Here is a 6733-nt window from a genome sequence, read left to right as displayed (position 1 = left end):
TTGCAAATTTGATCATCAATAGGAGGAGAGGACCTCGGCTCTGTGAAGGTTCTGTGCCCCAGTGTAGGAAAATGCCAGGGCCAGAAAGTGGGAGAGGGCGGGGTGGCAGGCACGGGGAAGTGGGAGGCAACAGGGGTTTGTTTTTGATGTTTTTGTTTGTTTCTTTGTTTTTTGGAGGGGAAACTGGGAATGGAGAAATTTACATGTAAATAAAGAAAATATCTAAAAGAAAACAACAACAACAACAACAACAACAAAAACAAAAAGAAAAGAAAAGCCATTTTTACCCCTTAAGGCAAGAAAATCATTCCTAAATTAATCTCAGAGGTTGGGTGTCTTGAAATATCTTTACTTCCACACCTCCTGACCCAACAATGTTGTGACTTTCACATGAAGTTGAGGAATTTAATTCATTTTGAAACTTTTTTCCATGGCCATTGAAAAATATATTATTGAACCAATCCATTTTCCAATACATTGATCTTCAGCTTTTGGATTTCCATAGTAACTTTATGGTTAGTTTATGTTCTTGCATTTGTAAACTTCCTTCAGGGATTATTGCTCTTTGTCTTTAGTTTGTAATTTATACATTTTATTTATTGTCTTTCTGCTTGCATTAAACCCATTTCCCTTTGTTTTTCTTTGCCTCAGATAATGTGTATTTTGCTTTTGCTTTAAAAGGATATGTTATAAACTTGGCAGTTATTCTTTCTAAAAACATTAAAATTTTTGTTCCAATGAATTGTGGCTTCCATAGTTATCCTGGCTTTTTTTTTTTTAACATCCTCTCTTGTACTTCACAATGGTTCTTAAAATCACTGCTTTACGTAGTTAAGCAGTTTGAAGAGTGCTTGGTAATTAAAGCTTAACATTTTGATTTTCTCTCCTTTTCTCTCCCAACATTCAATTTATTCAAGCCCGAATTATTTATTTTTTAAACATTTCCCTCTGATAACTAAATCCTGAGGTCCAACATTAATCAACTGAACTTGCCAAAGCTCTTGTTCAGTACCTCATATTCTCTGTTTTTGTTGTTGTTTTGTTGTTGTTGTTTTGTTTGAGAATTTATAAACACACAGTAACTTACAGATGAATAAACAGCTATATTGTAGCAAACCATAATCCTGGTGGCAGGTCTCAAATCTTAGGTCCTTCTGCTTGAACATTTGCTTCCTCACTCTTCAACGACTTGTTAGCTTCTCAACATCTTCATGTATTGTTTCATCTGACCTTGCTAACTTAACTTCTATGTGATTAAATGTTGACAGTAACCTTACTTTAGCCTCATGAGAAGAACATGGAGAACACTCAGTGAATTTTAAGCTTCTGAATATGGAGAGAATGTGGAATTTATGTGTATCTCATATCATCTATGTGGATTTAATATATTTCTCTAGTATTCCTATTTCTTTTCTTTTAACATTTTCTACAAATCTCTAAGAGACATTGATCCATATCTTTTTAGTGAAGCATAGGTTTCTAAGATTTATAGAGAAAAGGAAAAAAATCTCCCTCTGTGAATCATTGATTTTTGCTTTGGCACCTTAAACACATTCACCAGGTACAGTGCCAGTATATACATTTAAATATTTAGTAGTTTCACAAGTCTCTGGTGTATACACACATTATATTAAAACCCTGTAAACTATTTACTTCTCCAATCACTCATTTAGGCTGCCACTTGCCAAATGTTAACGTGGCATCTGGTATACCTAATTCCAGTAAATATCAAGAACATTTATGCATTTATAGTTTATCACACACATGCCATCAATTTCTTCTAAGACATGTCACTTGTGCAAATAGCCTGCAATTCTTATTTACTGAGATTTGCATCCAGTGAAACTAATCATTTTGATTCAAAGAGTTTAGATTTCCAATCCAGATGTTTGTAATCTCTCATGCCATTTACTGACCTCACCAATTTAAGGCTGAGAATTAATCAGCTGCATTTACATAGTAAAGAGATAATATTATCAAAGGCTGATAATACACTACTTTTGAATTTTTTAAAACACGGAAACAATTCAGTTTAACATGGAAGAAGGAATGTATAATTTAAAAATATAGTTTCTGAAAAAAAGGCAGTGTCAAACTAATACCAACCAATTTCTATGTTGCACAAAATTATGTTTTGATTCCTGCAAACGAAAGTCATGTTACATACACATGACAGAAATTTTGTTGTAGTTTTTAAAATTTTTCTTCTTTTGTTTTTACCTTAAGGAAACTTTGTTCTTGGGTTCAATCAGTTTTGTAACCACGTGCCAGTTCATCCAGCCTTTCTTTTTTCAAAATTCTCACCCTTTATTTGCAGAGAAATTTGGAATATATTAACATCTGAGTAAAGCACATGTGTACAAAAAAGAAAAGAAAAATTACTACATATGGTCTGAACTTAATTCCTGACATTAATTGTTACTATAATTATAATATCAGCATTTTAGAGATAAAGTATTTATTAGGTTCAATAAAATACCTATTGCAAATACATAATTTTTAGTCGGGTTGATGAATAGTTACATAAACTTCAAATTTTTTGTAGGCTTTGAAGTTTTTGGAAAATTTTCACAGTACTTGACACTCTTGAAACATTTATAATGATAACACACGTTTGTATCTAGAAGGATAAAAATTTCTTCCAGTGTAATTCTCCCAGTGCAGCGCCTACAACAATAAAATGCACAAATCCAACGATAATCAACAACATCTTTTTGTAAAGTGGAAAGAAAGCTACCTATTAGTGACTGTGCCAGGGCCCTGTGGGAAACTGCAAAGATGTAGAATCTGTTAACACACACACTGAAATCTTTCTCTCCTGTACTTAGAGGGTTTTTTTTTTTTTTCTGAGAGGTAAAATTAGAAACATTTTCTTGGATTTCTTCATTTCACTAATTTAGAATTACACTAAAGGTATCATATTCTTCTAGGTAGATGATACAGGTGCATTTGTCCAGATATTTCATTTTCTTTAAAGTATTTTATGACATCTCTGTTTTCAGTGTACAAAATTGACTTTATTAACAATCTACCATCTGGCTGTGAACTCTATTTGGAGACTTACATCACTAAAAGATGGGAATTTTATATGGATAATCTTATCAACTGTACCTATTAAAATGTATAAAAATTGATATATACATGTATAACATTTTATATTTATTTATATTTATAACATTTAGAAAATTTTTATATTTATTTTCCTCTTTGGCATAGTGCAGAAAAGCAAATCAGTGGTCATGCTGGTTGGCACATCTCACCTCACTGGTTGACTTTTCCTTTCATTTCCTTATTGGACAATGATAGAAAGAACCACACAGCAAAAGAACAGGTTGAAACTTTGTATCTAATCAGTATCAGCACATGGAAGCTATTGCCTCCTTTTACTTTTTCCCCTGGGGAACTTTGGAGTGAAAGGACAGTTACAGGCTGAGCTAATTGCAGGTGCAGAGCATTTTCGCTAATGATTCCATTAAATTCTAGGCGCACCTGCAGAGCTGTGCACATTGCCCTTAATGCTGACAGTATTTTTAGGAAGAGAGGAACAAAAACTCATATTTTAGTAGTAGCTATAGATAATTTGTTCCAGGGCCCATATTTATTATTATTTTTAGTTCTTTGGGGATGTTGTATAGTGTGTTTTAATCATATTTGCCACACCTCCTCTAAGTTCACCCAGATCCACCCCTTTTCTGCCTACCTAACTTGCCTCTGCTTATTTTTAGTTTTTACACATTTATCAATTCCTGCTGCCTGTATATTCTGCTATGCATGGCCTTCCACTGGGTTGTGGTTGACTTATGAAAGAATACATTTTTTTAGAGACAGTTGGTTCTTCATCTTCTAGAAGCCAGGTTTACTTGTTTAGCTTTGAGACTTTGGTGCAGGCAGGCCTCAACTTCTCGGTGTAGGTAAAAGTGAAAGTGAGTTTCTGAACTTCCTTCCTCCACTCTCAGGCTGCTGAGATTGCAGCCATGTGCAACTATGTCCAATGTTTGTGGAACTGGGGAACAAACACAGGGATTTGGGGTGCTTGACAAATGGTCTTCTGACTGGTACACCCTCAGTAAACAGATTATGAAGAAAAAGTTTTGAGCATATGAACCAGCCATAAAAAATGAAACTCAAACATAGTAATGTGGCATAATTTTAATAACTCTTACTGGTTCCTATAGTTACTATTGTAGGTTTGCTAGGGATAAAGGGAACTTTACAGTATACTCTGGCTTTTCTGTGTTGAAGAATAGAATACCCTATAATCTTTTCCGCAGCCCTAGCTCTTTGAAATGTTGCTGACTTTGTGCTTCATTTCATCCTTAAAACTCAGCTATAATGCATTAATATATTTGAACTTACATCTACTTGAATGTCCGATTATCTCACATAAATGGTTTGCCTCCTGGAGACCTACAGAATATTTACACTGAACTAAGTCTTCTCTTACTTTTTCTGTCTGCATGAAATGAACAGTACTATTTATGAGTCTGTCTGTCTATCTATCTATCTATCAATCTATCTATCTATCTATCTATCTATCTATCTATCTATCTATGTATTCCCAACACACATACTTTTTGAAAATAGATTTTTTTCATACAATATATCCTGATTAGAGTTTTCTCCCCAAGATGCATCCACCTCTCCACCCACCCAAATTCACATCCATTTTAAATGTCTCTCTGATTAGGTAAACACACACAAAACACATATACACACATAAACACAAACACACACACATATATATATACACACACATACACACAGACATATATGTATGTATGTGTGCTTTAATTTTCTTTCTATATATGTATATGAATAAAATAAGAACAAACAATCACAAATGAGATAGAAACAAACAAACACAAAAACAAAGAACCAAAGAAAAAGCACAGGAAGCATAGAGATGCAGAGACACACAATGGCTAACAGAAATCCTATAAAAATACAAAATCAGGAGCCATATAAACAAAAGACCTGTAGGGGAGAAAAAAGGCCAGACAACACATTATAATACAAAAATTAGAAACAAACCCCAAAACAACCCACGAAAATACCATTGAATTTGTTTTCTGTTGGGCATCTACTGTTGTGCGTGTTTCTGGCTTCTGCGGGATCCATGAACTGTAAAGGGAGGGAGAGATTGATGGAGACATGCTGTTTAGGTCTCTCACTCCCTACATGTTGTCCAGCTGTGGGTCTCTGTATTTGCTCCCATGTACTGCAGGACAAAACTTTTCTGATAATGGCTCAGGAAGAAACTGATCAATATAGCAGAATATCATTAGGATTCATTTTGTTGTTATGTTTTTTTTTGGCTATCAGTAGGTCCTTGGCCGCATGAGCAATGTTAGAAATGGGTCCCATCTCATGGAGTGTGCCTTAAATCCCATCAGATATTGGTTGGTTATTCCCACAAGCTTTGTGCCATTATTACACTAGTGGTCTTGCAGGTCACCTTTGTAGATCGAAAGGCTTGTAACTGGCTTGCTTTGTACCTTTTCCTTTGGTAGTTTGCAGGGTACCTTACAGTACCTGGAGCATGAATCATTAGGGGTGAAAGCTCTTGGTAGGCACACGTTCAACTTCTTCATGTTCAATAAGTTGTGTAGGTATGTCAGCAGTAGTGCTTTACCACCAATTTGGGGAGAGAAACTAATAGCCATGACATAGCTTAGGTGTCTGGGGGTTTTCATGGAGCCTTTGCAAACAACTCCGTTAGATGAGACCTACTCCAGGAGTATTCATTTGATGATGAGAGATCTCCAGCTAGGAGTTTCTCTATTGTATCTAAAATATCACTATATTATTTGGTGATTCTATTTAGAGCACATATTTATATGTATATAATTTAGGAAGTTTCTATTTATTAGCTTTCCATAAAATCCTTCAAATGGCTTTTAGCTTTAGCTGTCTCTCCCATATTCAATCCCTAACCCACTCTTCTCTACCCCATTTTGTCTGATCTTCCTGTTCCATTCTCCCCACCATCCATACATAACTATCTGTGCTATTTCTTTTTCTAGAGAAATACAATTCTTTCTCCAGTTGTACCTTACTCTGTTCCTAACCTCTGTGGTTATATGAGTAGTAGCTTGCTTATTGAAGATATAATAGCTAATGTCAACATATAAGTAAATACATACCATATTTGTCTTTTGGAGTCTGGGTTACCTCACTCAGGATGAATTTTCCTCCCTCTATCCATTTACCTGAATATTTTATAATTTCCATTTTTAGTGGCCTAGTAATATTACATATTGTAAAAGTATCATAGTTTCTTTATCCATCCATATATTGATGGGAATATAGTCTGTTTCCGGTTCATGACTATTATGAACAGAGAATTGATGAACATGTTTGAATAAGTTTCTCTGCAGCAGGAAGAGTTGGAAGTAGCATGGCTGGGAAGAACAGTTCTATTTCAACTCACAATCACACTTGCATTCCTTTTGTTATTTCAGTAACATTGTGGTTGTAAAACATTGATTTTCTTAGTACTTTTGTTATGGCACTTAAAAATGTTCTTTTCTGCCTCCCTCTGCCATTTCCCTTTCCTGTGCTTTCTGGATGCTCCTCTTTTTCCCACCCAAGAGCTCCACTCTGCTCTTTTCTCTCATAAATCTCATTCTCTTTGAGCTTTTGTCTCTTCTTTAAGATCGTTCATGTCTTATAAGTGCACGCGCGCGCGCACACACACACACATACACACACACACACACACACACACACACAC

The sequence above is a fragment of the Mastomys coucha genome, unplaced genomic scaffold (assembly GCF_008632895.1).
Source record: "Mastomys coucha isolate ucsf_1 unplaced genomic scaffold, UCSF_Mcou_1 pScaffold18, whole genome shotgun sequence".
Taxonomy (NCBI): Eukaryota; Metazoa; Chordata; class Mammalia; order Rodentia; family Muridae; genus Mastomys; species Mastomys coucha.
Note: the sequence above shows the minus strand (reverse complement) of the source record.